Here is a 14,783-nt window from a genome sequence, read left to right on the forward strand (position 1 = left end):
CCAAAGATGTGCGGGTTAGGTTGATTGGCCAGGTTAGAAAATTGTCCCTTAGAGTCCTGGGATGTGTAGGTGAGAGGGATTAGCGGGTAAAATATGTGGGGGTAGGGCCTGGGTGGGATTGTGGTCGGTGCAGACTCGATGGGCCGAATGGCCTCCTTCTGCACTGTAGGGTTTCTATGATTTCTATGAAAATCAATCACTGTTAACAGTTGTCATGTATCTTAGCCAATTGCATTCTATCCTCTAATATCGCGGGATTACATTGATCCATAGAATCCAGATGCTTCTTCCCCCTGACGCTTAGCTACAGGGTTCAAAGATGCTGTTCCCACCAACTCTCAATTAGATTCATAGAAACCCTACAGTGCAGAAAGAGGCCATTCGGCCCATCGAGTCTGCACCGACCACAATCCCACCCAGGCCCTACCCCCATATCCCTACATATTTTACCCACTAATCCCTCTAACCTACTCATCTCAGGACACTAACGGGCAATTTTTAGCATGGCCAATCAACCTAATCTGCACATCTTTGGACTGTGGGAGGAAACCGGAGCACCCGGAGGAAACCCACGCAGACACGAGGAGAATGGGCAAACTCCACACAGACAGTGACCCGAGCCGGGAATCGAACCCAGGACCCTGGTGCTGTGAAGCAGCAGTGCTAACCACTGTGCTACCGTGCCGCCCAATTACGTCAATGATCGAGTTAGACAGTTGATCTTCCCATGTTTGAGAAGCATTTTCCCATCAGTACAAATTGAACAGCTCTATTCATACTATGGCTTTGGGAATCCACACTATCCGTAACTTCTGCTGATAAAAGTATACACATTCTGTGGTTTCATTGTTCCAAAGAATGTGGTTCGTCTCGCTCAGCCTTGATCCCATCATGCTCTGCAGCAGCCTGCTTTTGGCTAAAGTGTACAGATTGTTCTAAAAATACATCTGAAATACGTTTCAAAATTCAAAATATATGTTTAAATCAGACTTGTTCAAATCTCTTACTGTGGGTATGTGCGTCTTTATGCAGACAGCACCTCTGTTAGTCTGTAAGTCTGATCTTAAGTTAATACACTCAGTGCTGGTAGTTTTATTAGTGTCTTAAATTCTGATTATTTGAAGTTTCTCCAACAATGATTTTCTTTGTTGGGTGGAGTTGTACACGGTCAGACCTTGTGGCTTCTCCCCACTGGTGCAACTCAATAAACTGTTTGTCGATTGAATCAGGCTTGAGTGTGGAATAATTCTTCTGAGTTCATTCCCCCGAAGAGGTATTAATGACATTTGAAAGCCAACAATGCTGTTGTTCGAATATGGTGTGGAGATGCCGGCGTTGGACTGGGGTAAACACAGTAAGAAGTTTAACAACACCAGGTTAAAGTCCAACAGGTTTATTTGGTAGCAAAAGCCACACAAGCTTTCGGAGCTCTTAGCCCCTTCTTCAGGTGAGTGGGAATTCTGTTCACAAACAGAGCATATAAAGACACAAACTCAATTTACATGAATAATGGTTGGAATGCGAATACCTACAACTAATCAAGTCTTTAAGAAACAAAACAATGTGAGTGGAGAGAGCATCAAGACAGGCTAAAAAGATGTGTATTGTCTCCAGACAAGACAGCCAGTGAAACTCTGCAGGTCCTTGATTAGTTGTAAGTATTCGCATTCCAACCATTATTCATGTAAATTGAGTTTGTGTCTTTATATGCAATTATACATTGAAGAGCAGGTCTCAGACATGCCCACTACTTGACAAACAGCATGGCATGAAACGGTTAATGGGGCCAAAGTGATCAAGGGATTGATATATTTTCCATCAAGAAATCAATTTCAGAGCAATTGGAATAGAACTAAACAATTGGGAACCTGTCCAAAATAAGCAAATGATAGGAAAAGAGTCAATAATTTGGATGGGAACTATTCAGGGCTGAGGAGCAAGTAAAGTTGGTGAGGAATATCCATGAGATGGATCCAAATAAATGGAGAGCTGGAGAATATTTGAAGTCCGTGCGTGATATTATTTGGAATGATACTGAGTGAGGTGACCTACAGCTGGGAAGTTTCAGAGGGAAAGGAGCATCAACTGGAGCGGGTCCAGCGGAGATTCACACGGATGATCCCAGGAATGGTAGGCCTGACATACGATGAACGTCTGAGGATCGTGGGATTGTATTCGTTGGAGTTTAGGAGGTTGAGGGGAGATCTGATAGAAACTTACAAGATAATGAACGGCTTAGATAGGATGGACGTAGGGAAGTTGTTTCCATTAGCAGGGGAGACTAGGACGCGGGGGCACAGCCTTAGAATAAAAGGGAGTCACTTTAGAACAGAGATGAGGAGAAATTTCTTCAGCCAGAGAGTGGTGGGTCTGTGGAATTCATTGCCACAGAGGGCTGTGGAGGCCGAGACATTGAGCATCTTCAAGACAGAAATTGATAAATTCTTGATTTCTCGAGGAATTAAGGGCTACGGGGAGAAAGCGGGTAAATGGAGTTGAAATCAACCATGATTGAATGGTGGAGTGGACTCGATGGGCCGAATGGCCTTACTTCCGTTCCTATGTCTTATGGTCTTAATCTCATAATTCCCAGATCACATTCAAGTTTATATGAATGGAATTTCTTCAAATCAGGTGAAGAGGAAGCTGTAGTCGAAAGGAAAAAGATAAGTCATAGAATCCCTACAGTACAGAAAGAGGCCATTTGGCCCATCGAGTCTGCACCGACCACAATCCCACCCAGTCCCTACCCCCATATCCATCCACTAATCCCTCTCACAGAATCATAGAAACCCTACAGTGCAGAAGGAGGCCATTCGGCCCATCGAGTCTGCACCGACCACAATCCCACCCAGGCCCTACCCCCACATATTTTACCCACTAATCCCTCTAACCTACACATCCCAGGACTCTAAGGGGCAATTTTTTTAACCTGGCCAATCAACCTAACCCGCACATCTTTGGACTGTGGGAGGAAACCGGAGCACCCGGAGGAAACCCACGCAGACACGGGGAGAATGTGCAAACTCCACACAGACAGTGACCCGAGCCGGGAATCGAACCCGGGACCCTGGAGCTGTGAAGCAGCAGTGCTAACCACTGTGCTACCGTGCCGCCCAACAGGATAAGTGGATTATCCTGTTGCACAGATCATCCCCCACTCGAGGGCGAGAGAAGACAAAGAAGTGATCAAGAATTAATAATGTGACAAGGTGCAAAGGAGTAAGACAATGTGGCTGAATGGAGTTTTAACTTTTAATAGGTTGAAAGATCTTCAATCAAGCAAACCTAATTTTTTGGTTAAAGTTGTTTTTTCACTGTGCTGGGATTTCTTGTGTCCAGTGGCCTGGAATTTGTCAAAGGACAGAAGGTGGCAGAGTTAACAGCTTGTGCTTGGCAGGGAAGAGCTATATACAGACTTTTGGAGCCAGTATTCCTTATCTGGGCATTGGAATGTAAACAAAATGCACTTAAGGGGTCTCGAGATGATGAGGTTTGGAGTGACCGATAACACTATTCTGGCTGTATTTGATTGGCCTAATCGAACGATGCAATTGGGGTTTCTGATCAATTCATTGGCTAGTTACCAAGGATCTTTTGGAGTTTCAACTCTGCTAACACAAAGAGCTTGTTCAGAAAGGCAGTTTGAAGAACCTGGGAACCAAGATCACAAGATCTTGAGGCGGCACGGTGGCACAGTGGTTAGCACTGCTGCTTCAGAGCTCCAGGGACCTGGGTTCGATTCCCGGCTTGGGTCACTGTCTGTGTGGAGTTTGCACATTCTCCTCGTGTCTGCGTGGGTTTCCCTCCGGGTGCTCCGGTTTCCTCCCACAGTCCAAAGATGTGCGGGCTAGGTTGATTGGCCATGCTAAAATTGCCCCTTAGTGTCCTGGGATGCGTAGATTAGAGGGATTAGTGGGTAAAATATGTAGGGATGTGGGGGTAGGGCCTGGGTGGGATTGTGGTCGGTGCAGACTTGATGGGCCGAATGGCCTCTTTCTGTACTGTAGGGTTTCTATGAAGAGACAACATCTAGGGGAAGAGAACAAAGAACTGATTCTATGTGATAACAAAATCCTGACCAGGTTTTAATTGCAAGTGGAAATCAACCTTAAGTTGAGTAATGTAACAGATAGTGAGTACTTGGTTTATACACTGCAAGTATTGTTGTTTAAGCAGCTACTGAATAAAGGAAATTGTGTTTAAGTATTTAAAGTTGACGTTTGTGTCTTTATTCGCTACAGAGTTTAAAACACACAGGTTTGGACAACAGTAGAGTGCAAAAAGAAGTCAGAGACTGATAGGCAGTGCAGGATTTCAGTAATTTGAAACATTAAAGATACCATAATTTAGTGATAAGGTAATGATGAAGATACGACCGGAGTACAGCAGTCTCCAACTGCAGAGGCATGGACCATACGAGGGAATTATGGCACGTGATGCCTGCACACTCGGTGACACAAAGATGGGAAGTCAGTGAACATAGAACATAGAACAGTACAGCACAGAACAGGCCCTTCGGCCCACGATGTTGTGCCGAGCTTTATCTGAAACCAAGATCAAGCTATCCCACTCCCTATCATCCTGGTGTGCTCCATGTGCCTATCCAATAACCGCTTAAATGTTCCTAAAGTGTCTGACTCCACTATCACTGCAGGCAGTCCATTCCACATCCCAACCACTCTCTGAGTAAAGAACCTACCTCGGACATCCTTCCTATATCTCCCACCATGAACCCTATAGTTATGCCCCCTTGTAATAACTCCATCCACCCGAGGAAATAGTCTTTGAACGTTCACTCTATCTATCCCCTTCATCATTTTATAAACCTCTATTAAGTCTCCCCTCAGCCTCCTCCGCTCCAGAGAGAACAGACCTAGCTCCCTCAACCTTTCCTCATAAGACCTACCCTCCAAACCAGGCAGCATCCTGGTAAATCTCCTCTGCACTCTTTCCAGCGCTTCCACATCCTTCTTATAGTGAGGTGACCAGAACTGCACACAATATTCCAAATGTGGTCTCACCAAGGTCCTGTACAGTTGCAGCATAACCCCACGGCTCTTAAACTCCAACCCCCTGTTAATAAAAGCTAACACACTATAGGCCTTCTTCACAGCTCCATCCACTTGAGTGGCAACCTTCTGAAGTCGGTAAAAATACCTCTTGAGGCTGGTATGAGTCAAAATAGAGTAAGCTTTATTCTCACAAGCCTGTGGGAGAACCTGACCCCTTGAAAGCAGAAGCCAAAGTTCTCTCTGAACACAAGAAGTGTGGACATTTATACATCAGGATTCCCAATACAAGTCATCGAAGCAAAGTCCAGTTAACTGTCCTTGATCATAAATTATAGTTCCTTTAACAGCTTCTGATACACTCTAATCATAAACCAGAGTGTATGTGGTATCCTTGGGTCATAAAGCACAATTCTCCTGGTAGTCGTAGTCAAGGTGCCACCTCTGGTCCCCCTGCTCTTGTAAGGGAAATTGTACTGGATATTGTATGAGTTAGGTATGGAATTCAGATTCATAGGTCTTAGTGAAATGATAAAGTAGATTTAGGTCTTAGTGAAATGATAAAGCAGATTTAGGTGAGTAGTGAGATGGGTATGTAACCTATGTGACCTAATGTAACCTAAAGTAACCTCGTGTGACCTAACGTAATCAAACCTAGAATGGATGACCTAATGTAATCAAGTATAGTTGATATGATCAAAGCAGAGGACCCAGAGAAGTAGTATAGCAGTCACTAATTAACGAAAGCAAACAATAGTCACTTGGGAGAACAATGAATACTGCTCAGTGGTTCAACTTAATGTTGGTCCATAATAAAAAGAGAGAATAAAGTGAGCATGTTTTTTCTAACACATTCGGCCTAAGTCAGCAAAACCACGATTATTGTACAAGCAGAGAAGTTGACATAAGGGCAAGAATTATAACCACCATGGTTTAAGAAACAAAGAGATGTAACAGGGAGCGACCAATCGCGAATAAAACAGATAAAGAGTCAACTAAAAACAATGGTGGCCAAAGAAAGGTCGGGCTGTAAAGTAAGATAAGAATCTTGAGACATGGAGCTGAAATGTACATAAAAAGACTGTAAGCCTGAGGGCTCGTCGGATTGTTCCGGACATCCCGACTTTATTCTGTTGTGCTGGGAAATAAAGTCTACTGCTTGGAAGATCGCTGCTCAGACTCTCTGTTTTAATCGATGTGAATAAATTGTCGTCCTGGGGAACCACGACACTCTTCCCGCGGCCTTTCCTTTGAAGTGACTGTGTGCGATTGCAGCTGTCCCAGTGGGAGTCCTCCTTCAAACGGCCATTCTCGCACTCTACCATTTGGTAGCTGCTTCCTTTGTTTAAATCATACACAAGCCTACGGGAAAAGTAAGACTTACCACCCAATATTTACATTTAACTGTCTGTTTTATCAGAATATAAACAAGCAAGGGAACCATGAACAAATGGCTTATACTACTACCAGGAGCAATATAAACAAAGGGGAGACTAGCCATAAGGAAGGGTTATGTTTGTGATACATTCCAGGTACAAAGTTCAACCTTTTAGGTACAAAATACATTGAGTACAAAAATAATTAACCCTTTCCCTTCTTCACTTCAGAGATCTGTGGATATGGACCCCAAGATCTCTCTGTTCCTCCACAGTCTTCAGAACCCTACCTTTGACCCTGTAATCCACATTCAAATTTGTCCTACCAAAATGAATCACCTCACATTTATCAGGGTTAAACTCCATCTGCCATTTTTCAGCCCAGCTTTGCATCCTATCTATGTCTCTTTGCAGCCTACAACAGCCCTCCACCTCATCCACTACTCCACCAATCTTGGTGTCATCAGCAAATTTACTGAAACTGAACCTAGGTCTCTGGTGCTGTGAAGCAGCAGTGCTAACCATTGTGCCACCGTGTTGTCCTTTGTGTTTATAATTATTCATTTGTTACCTAGAGCTCTGTGATCTTGAGATCCAATATTAATTTGATTGCTGGGTAGACTTATCTCCCCTCCTTTGTGTGGGAAGCTGGACTAGGAGGTCGTTATTGCCAAGAATTAAGTACTCATCTAATCGATAGACTTGATTGTTTCGATGTTAGATGTTATAATCTTAGTACTTGTGGATATCAAGAACCGACCTAGTGTCCAAACATGTTAGAGGTCCCCCAGATGGGCTAGTTAGGAGTGAGAACTCTTAAGACTTTACTACACGATGTGGCAATGTTATCCCCAGGGGTAAGCTAGAATATTTCAGGTTTATTAATGATATTACATTCAACATGCCACGATCATCCCAATGCCATTAACTGGTCTAAACTCCAACTGCAGGGAATCATTGATGATTATACTTACAGAATTGCTCCTGAATCACAGATACAAAATATAAGAAGTATACTGGGAGATATCAGGGGATTATCTGGGAGTTCAAACTCGGTAGTCAATTCAGTACAACTGTCTGAACTGAATAGCTACTCCTGTTGAGTTGCCACCGAAGTTGGAAAGGGACTGCCGTATGGAGCTCATGGAACTGAGTATGCACTGACCCACTGTAGATCTGATGTGGAGATGCCGGCGTTGGACTGGGGTGAACACAGTAAGAAGTCTCACAACACCAGGTTAAAGTCCAACAGGTTTATTTGGTAGCAAAAGCCACTAGCTTTCGGAGCGCTGCTCCTTCGTCACATTTCCACTCCATCTGACGAAGGAGCAGTGCTCCGAAAGCTTATGGTATTTGCTACCAAATAAACCTGTTGGACTTTAACCTGGTGTTGTGAGACTTCTCCACTGTAGATCTACAGGGTGAAAGACTCTGGAGTCTGATGATGCAGCTGTATAGAACGCTCGTTAGCCCACATTTGGAGTACTGCGTCCAGTTCTGGTCGCCGCACTACCAGAAGGACGTGGAGGCATTAGAGAGAGTGCAGAGAAGGTTTACCAGGATGTTGCCTGGTATGGAGGGTCTTAGCTATGAGGAGAGATTGGGTAGACTGGGGTTGTTCTCCTTGGAAAGACGGAGAATGAGGGGAGATCTAATAGAGGTATACAAGATTATGAAGGGTATAGATAGGGTGAACAGTGGGAAGCTTTTTCCCAGGTCGGAGGTGACGATCACGAGGGGTCACGGGCTCAAGGTGAGAGGGGCGAGGTATAACTCAGACATCAGAGGGACGTTTTTTACACAGAGGGTGGTGGGGGCCTGGAATGCGCTGCCAAGTAGGGTGGTGGAGGCAGGCACGCTGACATCGTTTAAGACTTACCTGGATAGTCACATGAGCAGCCTGGGAATGGAGGGATACAAACGATTGGTCTAGTTGGACCAAGGAACGGCACAGGCTTGGAGGGCCGAAGGGCCTGTTTCCTGTGCTGTACTGTTCTTTGTTCTCTTTGTAAAAACATTTAATCGTGTAACTGAAGGGATGATTAAAACCACTGAGGCTCAAGTCAAAGGACACGTGTGTGATAATCTCGCCAGAGATCTGAGAGATGAGGTTCGGTCTGACTTTGAAGATTTGAGATTTGGAACCGTTCCCTGACATTTATTTACCTCGCTGTATGAAATAAACTTTCTTAATATTCACCGGGATGGACATTCCTGGGGCGGCGCAGTGGTTAGCACTGCTGCCTCACAGCTCCAGGGTCCCGGGTTCGATTCCCGGCTCGGGTCACTGTCTGCGTGGAGTTTGCACATTCTCCCTGTGTCTGTGTGGGTTTCCTCCGGGTGCTCCGGTTTGCTCCCACAGTCCAAAGATGTGCAGGTTAGGTGGATTGGCCACGCTAAATAAATTGCCCCTCAGTGTCAGGGGGACCAGCTAGGGTAAATGCATGGGGTTGTGGGAATAGGGCCTGGGTGGGATACTGTTCGGTGCAGACTCGATGGGCTGAATGGCCTCCTCCTGCACTGTAGGGATTCCATGATTCACAAAAGGAGTACATTGGGGAATTGGAGTCTATGCTGACTCTCTGTAGAACAATCCAGTCAGTTCTATTCTCCTTTATATCCCTGTTCCCCATCACCTTTATTTCCTTCAACTGCTCACCCAAACTTGTCAGTAAATCAATGATATTGCTCATCAATGATGTGCTCAGTTTTGGTCGCCTCATTACAGGAAGGATGTGGAAAAGATTGAAAGGGTGCAGAGGAGATTTACAAGGATGTTGCCTGGATTGAGTGGCATGCCTTATGAGGATAGGCTGAGGGAGCTCGGTCTTTTCTCCTTGGAGAGACGAAGGATGAGGGGAGACCTAATCGAGGTGTATAAGATGTTGAGAGGCATAGATCGGGTGGACTCTCAGAGGCTTTTTCCCAGGGTGGAAATGGCTGCTACGAGAGGACACAGGTTTAAGGTGCTGGGGGGTAGGTACAGGGGAAATGTTCGGGGGAAGTTTTTCACACAGAGGGTGGTGGGCGAGTGGAATCGGCTGCCGTCAGTGGTGGTGGAGGCGAACTCAATAGGGTCTTTTAAGAGACTCCTGGATGAGTACATGGGACTTAATAGGATGGAGGGTTATAGGTCGGCCTAAAAGGTAGGGATATGTTCGACACAACTTGTGGGGCCGAAGGGCCTGTTTTGTGCTGTAGTTTTTCTATGTTTCTATGTTTTCTGCTTCCACTGGCGAGTTCCAGCCCAGGAGCACTCACTGTGTAATTAAAGGTTCACCTGACATCCAGTCTGCCTGCCTGGGTATTCATGTAGAGGTTTGCACATTCTCCTCGTGTCTGCGTGGGTTTCGTCCGGGTACTCCGGTTTCCTCCCACAGTCCAAAGATGTGCGGGTTAGGTTGATTGGCCAGGTTAAAAATTGCCCCTTAGAATCCTAAAAATGTGTAGATTAGAGGGATTAGTGGGTAAATATGTGGGGGTAGGGCCTGGGTGGGATTGTAGTCGGTGCAGACTCGATGGGCCGAATGGCCTCCTTCTGCACTGTAGGGTTTCTATGATTTCTATGAGAGGTATATAAGATGTTGAGAGGCATAGATCGGGTGGATTCTCAGAGGCTTTTTCCCAGGGTGGAAATGGCTGCTACGAGAGGACACAGGTTTAAGGTGCTGGGGGGTAGGTACAGGGGAGATGTTAGGGGTAAGTTTTTCACACAGAGGGTGGTGGGCGAGTGGAATCGGCTGCCGTCAGTGGTGGTGGAGGCGAACTCAATAGGGTCTTTTAAGAGACTCCTGGATGAGTACATGGGACTTAATAGGATGGAGGGTTATAGGTCGGCCTAAAAGGTAGGGATATGTTCGACACAACTTGTGGGGCCGAAGGGCCTGTTTTGTGCTGTAGTTTTTCTATGTTTCTATGTTTTCTGCTTCCACTGGCGAGTTCCAGCCCAGGAGCACTCACTGTGTAATTAAAGGTTCACCTGACATCCAGTCTGCCTGCCTGGGTATTCATGTAGATGTTTAGGTTACTAGCACGCCTGAAGGTTTTCTTTTTCACTGCAGGACAAGACAACAGGAGTAGGGATCAGATTAGTGATTAATGATTAATTAATGATTCTAATTAGTGATCACTCGACTGGGAGAAGGTCCAGTGAGGAAGGTATAAAACCTTATTGTGGCATTTCCACAGGAAAACACATCCAACGGGATCTTTAAGGATAGTTACCGATTGGAATCATTCGGGACAGAGGAAAGGGGCTGGGTTCACCGAGCTGGGTCTAAAGGATACATGACCCATGGGGAGGATCTGGAATATTTGAGCAGGACCGAATGCTGCTCAGAATCAGAGCATTACATCGTGTGTGCCTGCTGGGCCCTCCAGCCTCTCAGGAGCACCAGCAAGATAATCATTGCTATTTTACCATTGAAGGAGACATTTAAAGCAGTACAGGTGGACTCAGCGATACATAATCACCCCAGAGACAGAGATAATCTCAGGGGCTTTACTCTGTGAAAGCAATCACAGTGTTCTGTCTGCAAGTGACAGACTCACTGACCGTGGGAGACTTCCAAGCGTCTGGAAAAAAACATCGGGATACTAAGAACACAGAACAGTACAGCACGGAACAGGCCCTTCGGCCCACGATGTTGTGCCGAGCTTTATCTGAAACCAAGATCAAGCTATCCCACTCCCTATCATCCTGGTGTGCTCCATGTGCCTATCCAATAACCGCTTAAATGTTCCTAAAGTGTCTGACTCCACTATCATTGCAGGCAGTCCATTCCACACCCCAACCACTCTCTGCGTAAAGAACCTACCTCTGATATCCTTCCTATATCTCCCACCATGAACCCTATAGTTATGCCCCCTTGTAATAGCTCCATCCACCCGAGGAAATAGTCTTTGAACGTTCACTCTATCTATCCCCTTCATCATTTTATAAACCTCTATTAAGTCTCCCCTCAGCCTCCTCCGCTCCAGAGAGAACAGCCCTAGCTCCCTCAACCTTTCCTCATAAGACGGGCGGCACGGTAGCACAGTGGTTAGCACTGCAGCTTCACAGCTCCAGGGTCCCGGGTTCGATTCCCGGCTCGGGTCACTGTCTGTGTGGAGTTTGCACATTCTCCTCGTGTCTGCGTGGGTTTCCTCCGGGTACTCCGGTTTCCTCCCACAGTCCAAAGATGTGCGGGTTAGGTTGATTGGCCAGGTTAAAAATTGCCCCTTAGAGTCCTGGGATGTGTAGGTTAGAGGGATTAGTGGGTAAATATGTGGGGGTAGGGCCTGGGTGGGATTGTAGTCGGTGCAGACTCGATGGGCCGAATGGCCTCCTTCTGCACTGTAGGGTTTCTATGATTTCTATGAGAGGTATATAAGATGTTGAGAGGCATAGATCGGGTGGATTCTCAGAGGCTTTTTCCCAGGGTGGAAATGGCTGCTACGAGAGGACACAGGTTTAAGGTGCTGGGGTGTAGGTACAGGGGAGATGTTAGGGGTAAGTTTTTCACACAGAGGGTGGTGGGCGAGTGGAATCGGCTGCCGTCAGTGGTGGTGGAGGCAAACTCAATAGGGTCTTTTAAGAGACTCCTGGATGGGTACATGGGACTTAATAGGATGGAGGGTTATAGGTAGGCCTAAAAGGTAGGGATGTGTTCGGCACAACTTGTGGGGCCGAAGAGCCTGTTTTGTGCGGTAGTTTTTCTATATTTTCTGCTTCCACTGGCGAGTTCCAGCCCAGGAGCACTCACTGTGTAATTAAAGCTTCACCTGACACCCAGTCTGCCTGCCTGGGTATAGATGTAGATGTTTAGGTTACTAGCACGCCTGAAGGTTTTCTTTTCCACTGCAGGACAAGACAAGAGGAGTAGGGATCAGATTAGTGATTAATGATTAATTAATGATTCTAATTAGTGATCACTCGACTGGGAGAAGGTCCAGTGAGGAAGGTATAAACCTTATTGTGGCATTTCCACAGGAAAACACAGCCAACGGGATCTTTAAGGATAGTTACCGATTGGAATCATTCGGGACAGAGGAAAGGGGCTGGGTTCACCGAGCTGGGTCTAAAGGATACATGACCCATGGGGAGGATCTGGAATATTTGAGCAGGACCGAATGCTGCTCAGAATCAGAGCATTACATCGTGTGTGCCTGCTGGACCCTCAAGCCTCTCAGGAGCACCAGCAAGATAATCATTGCTATTTTACCATTGAAGGAGACATTTAAAGCAGTACAGGTGGACTCAGTGATGCATAATCACCCCAGAGACAGAGATAATCTCAGGGGCTTTACTCTGTGAAAGCAATCACAGTGTTCTGTCTGCAAGTGACAGACCCACTGACCGTGGGAGAGTTCCAAGCGTCTGGAAAAACATCGGGATACTTAGAACATGGAACAGTACAGCACAAAACAGGCCCTTCGGCCCACGATGTTGTGCCGAGCTTTATCTGAAACCAAGATCAAGCTATCCCACTCCCTATCATCCTGGTGTGCTCCATGTGCCTATCCAATAACCGCTTAAATGTTCCTAAAGTGTCTGACTCCACTATCACTGCAGGCAGTCCATTCCACACCCCAACCACTCTCTGCATAAAGAACCTACCTCTGATATCCTTCCTATATCTCCCACCATGAACCCTATAGTTATGCCCCCTTTTGTAATAGCTTCATCCACCCGAGGAAATAGTCTTTGAACGTTCACTCTATCTATCCCCTTCATCATTTTATAAACCTCTATTAAGTCTCCCCTCAGCCTCCTCCGCTCCAGAGAGAACAGCCCTAGCTCCCTCAACCTTTCCTCATAAGACGGGCGGCACGGTAGCACAGTGGTTAGCACTGCAGCTTCACAGCTCCAGGGTCCCGGGTTCGATTCCCGGCTCGAGTCACTGTCTGTGTGGAGTTTGCACATTCTCCTCGTGTCTGCGTGGGTTTCCTCCGGGTGCTCCGGTTTCCTCCCACAGTCCAAAGATGTGCGGGTTAGGTTGATTGGCCAGGTTAAAAATTGCCCCTTAGAGTCCTGAGATGTGTAGGTTAGAGGGATTAATGGGTAAAATATGTGGGGGTAGGGCCTGGGTGGGATTGTGGTCGGTGCAGACTCGATGGGCCGAATGGCCTCCTTCTGCACTGTAGGGATTCTATGATAAGACCTACCCTCCAAACCAGGCAGCATCCTGGTAAATCTCCTCTGCACTCTTTCCAGCGCTTCCACATCCTTCTTACAGTGAGGCGACCAGAACTGCACACAACACTCCAAATGTGGTCTCACCAAGGTCCTGCACAGTTGCAACATAATCCCACGGCTCTTAAACTCCAACCCCCTGTTAATAAAACTTGTTTGGTGCCTGGTGGGATGATACGTTGACGAAACACTGGGGAAAGTCAGGCCATGCGGGAGGCTGTGGAAATTCCTGTGAGTATGACAGGCGCTCCAAAAAAGACAGAGCACAGGCGAACCTCACTACCCAGACTGCCACCAGAATGAAACTATTGGGCAGACACCATTGGTGGGACGGATTTGTTCCGGGAATAGCAGGAACTAAGTGGTGGGAAATAATCAGGATGGGGATGACCATTGGGACGGGACGGGACGGGACGGGGGGGGACGGGGCGGCAGGGGGTGGGAGGAGTTATTATGGGCCACCAAGAGGTACTGTTATCACAGAAGATCTATTAAATTGCCAGATCTGGCAGTCCCTCAGCATGCTCCAGCAGCACCCTGCTAAAAGGAAGAAGGGGGAAGCTAGAAGTTGAAATTTACAGCAGGATAGTTCAGGCTATCTCCCGACAGCTGGAAGACTGGCCAGCTAAAGGATTTGGAGAGGTGTTCTCAACATTATATTGGTCTTTCTGGGTGGTCACCTAATGGCCAAAGGGGATTAATGATCATACAAGTTTCAAAATCACATAAGCTGCTATGAGAAAAACCACAGATCTTTATTGAAGGAGACCCAGATAAGTGTCAAGGCATGGTTACAAGGGAGACAACCCCAGAGTATAGGTTTATCTAACAAAGGCTCTTATTCTGAGAGAGTTCATTAAGAGTTTTAACAACACCAGGTTAAAGTACAACAGGTTTATTTGGTAGCAAATACCATAAGCTTTCGGAGCAGAGCTCCTTCGTCAGATGGAGTGGAAATGTGCTCTCAAACAGGGCACAGAGACACAAAATCAAGTTACAGAATACTGATTAGAATGCGAATCCCTACAGCCAGCCAGGTCTTAAAGATACAGACAATGTGGGTGGAGGGAGCACAGGTTAAAGAGATGTGTATTGTCTCCAGACAGGACAGCCCGCAAGTCCAGGAGGCAAGCTGTGGGGGGTTACTGATAATGTGACCTAAATCCAACATCCCGGTTTAGGCCGTCCTCATGTGTGCGGAACTTGGCTATCAGTTTCTGC

The sequence above is a fragment of the Mustelus asterias genome, chromosome 30 (genome assembly GCF_964213995.1).
Source record: "Mustelus asterias chromosome 30, sMusAst1.hap1.1, whole genome shotgun sequence".
Taxonomy (NCBI): Eukaryota; Metazoa; Chordata; class Chondrichthyes; order Carcharhiniformes; family Triakidae; genus Mustelus; species Mustelus asterias.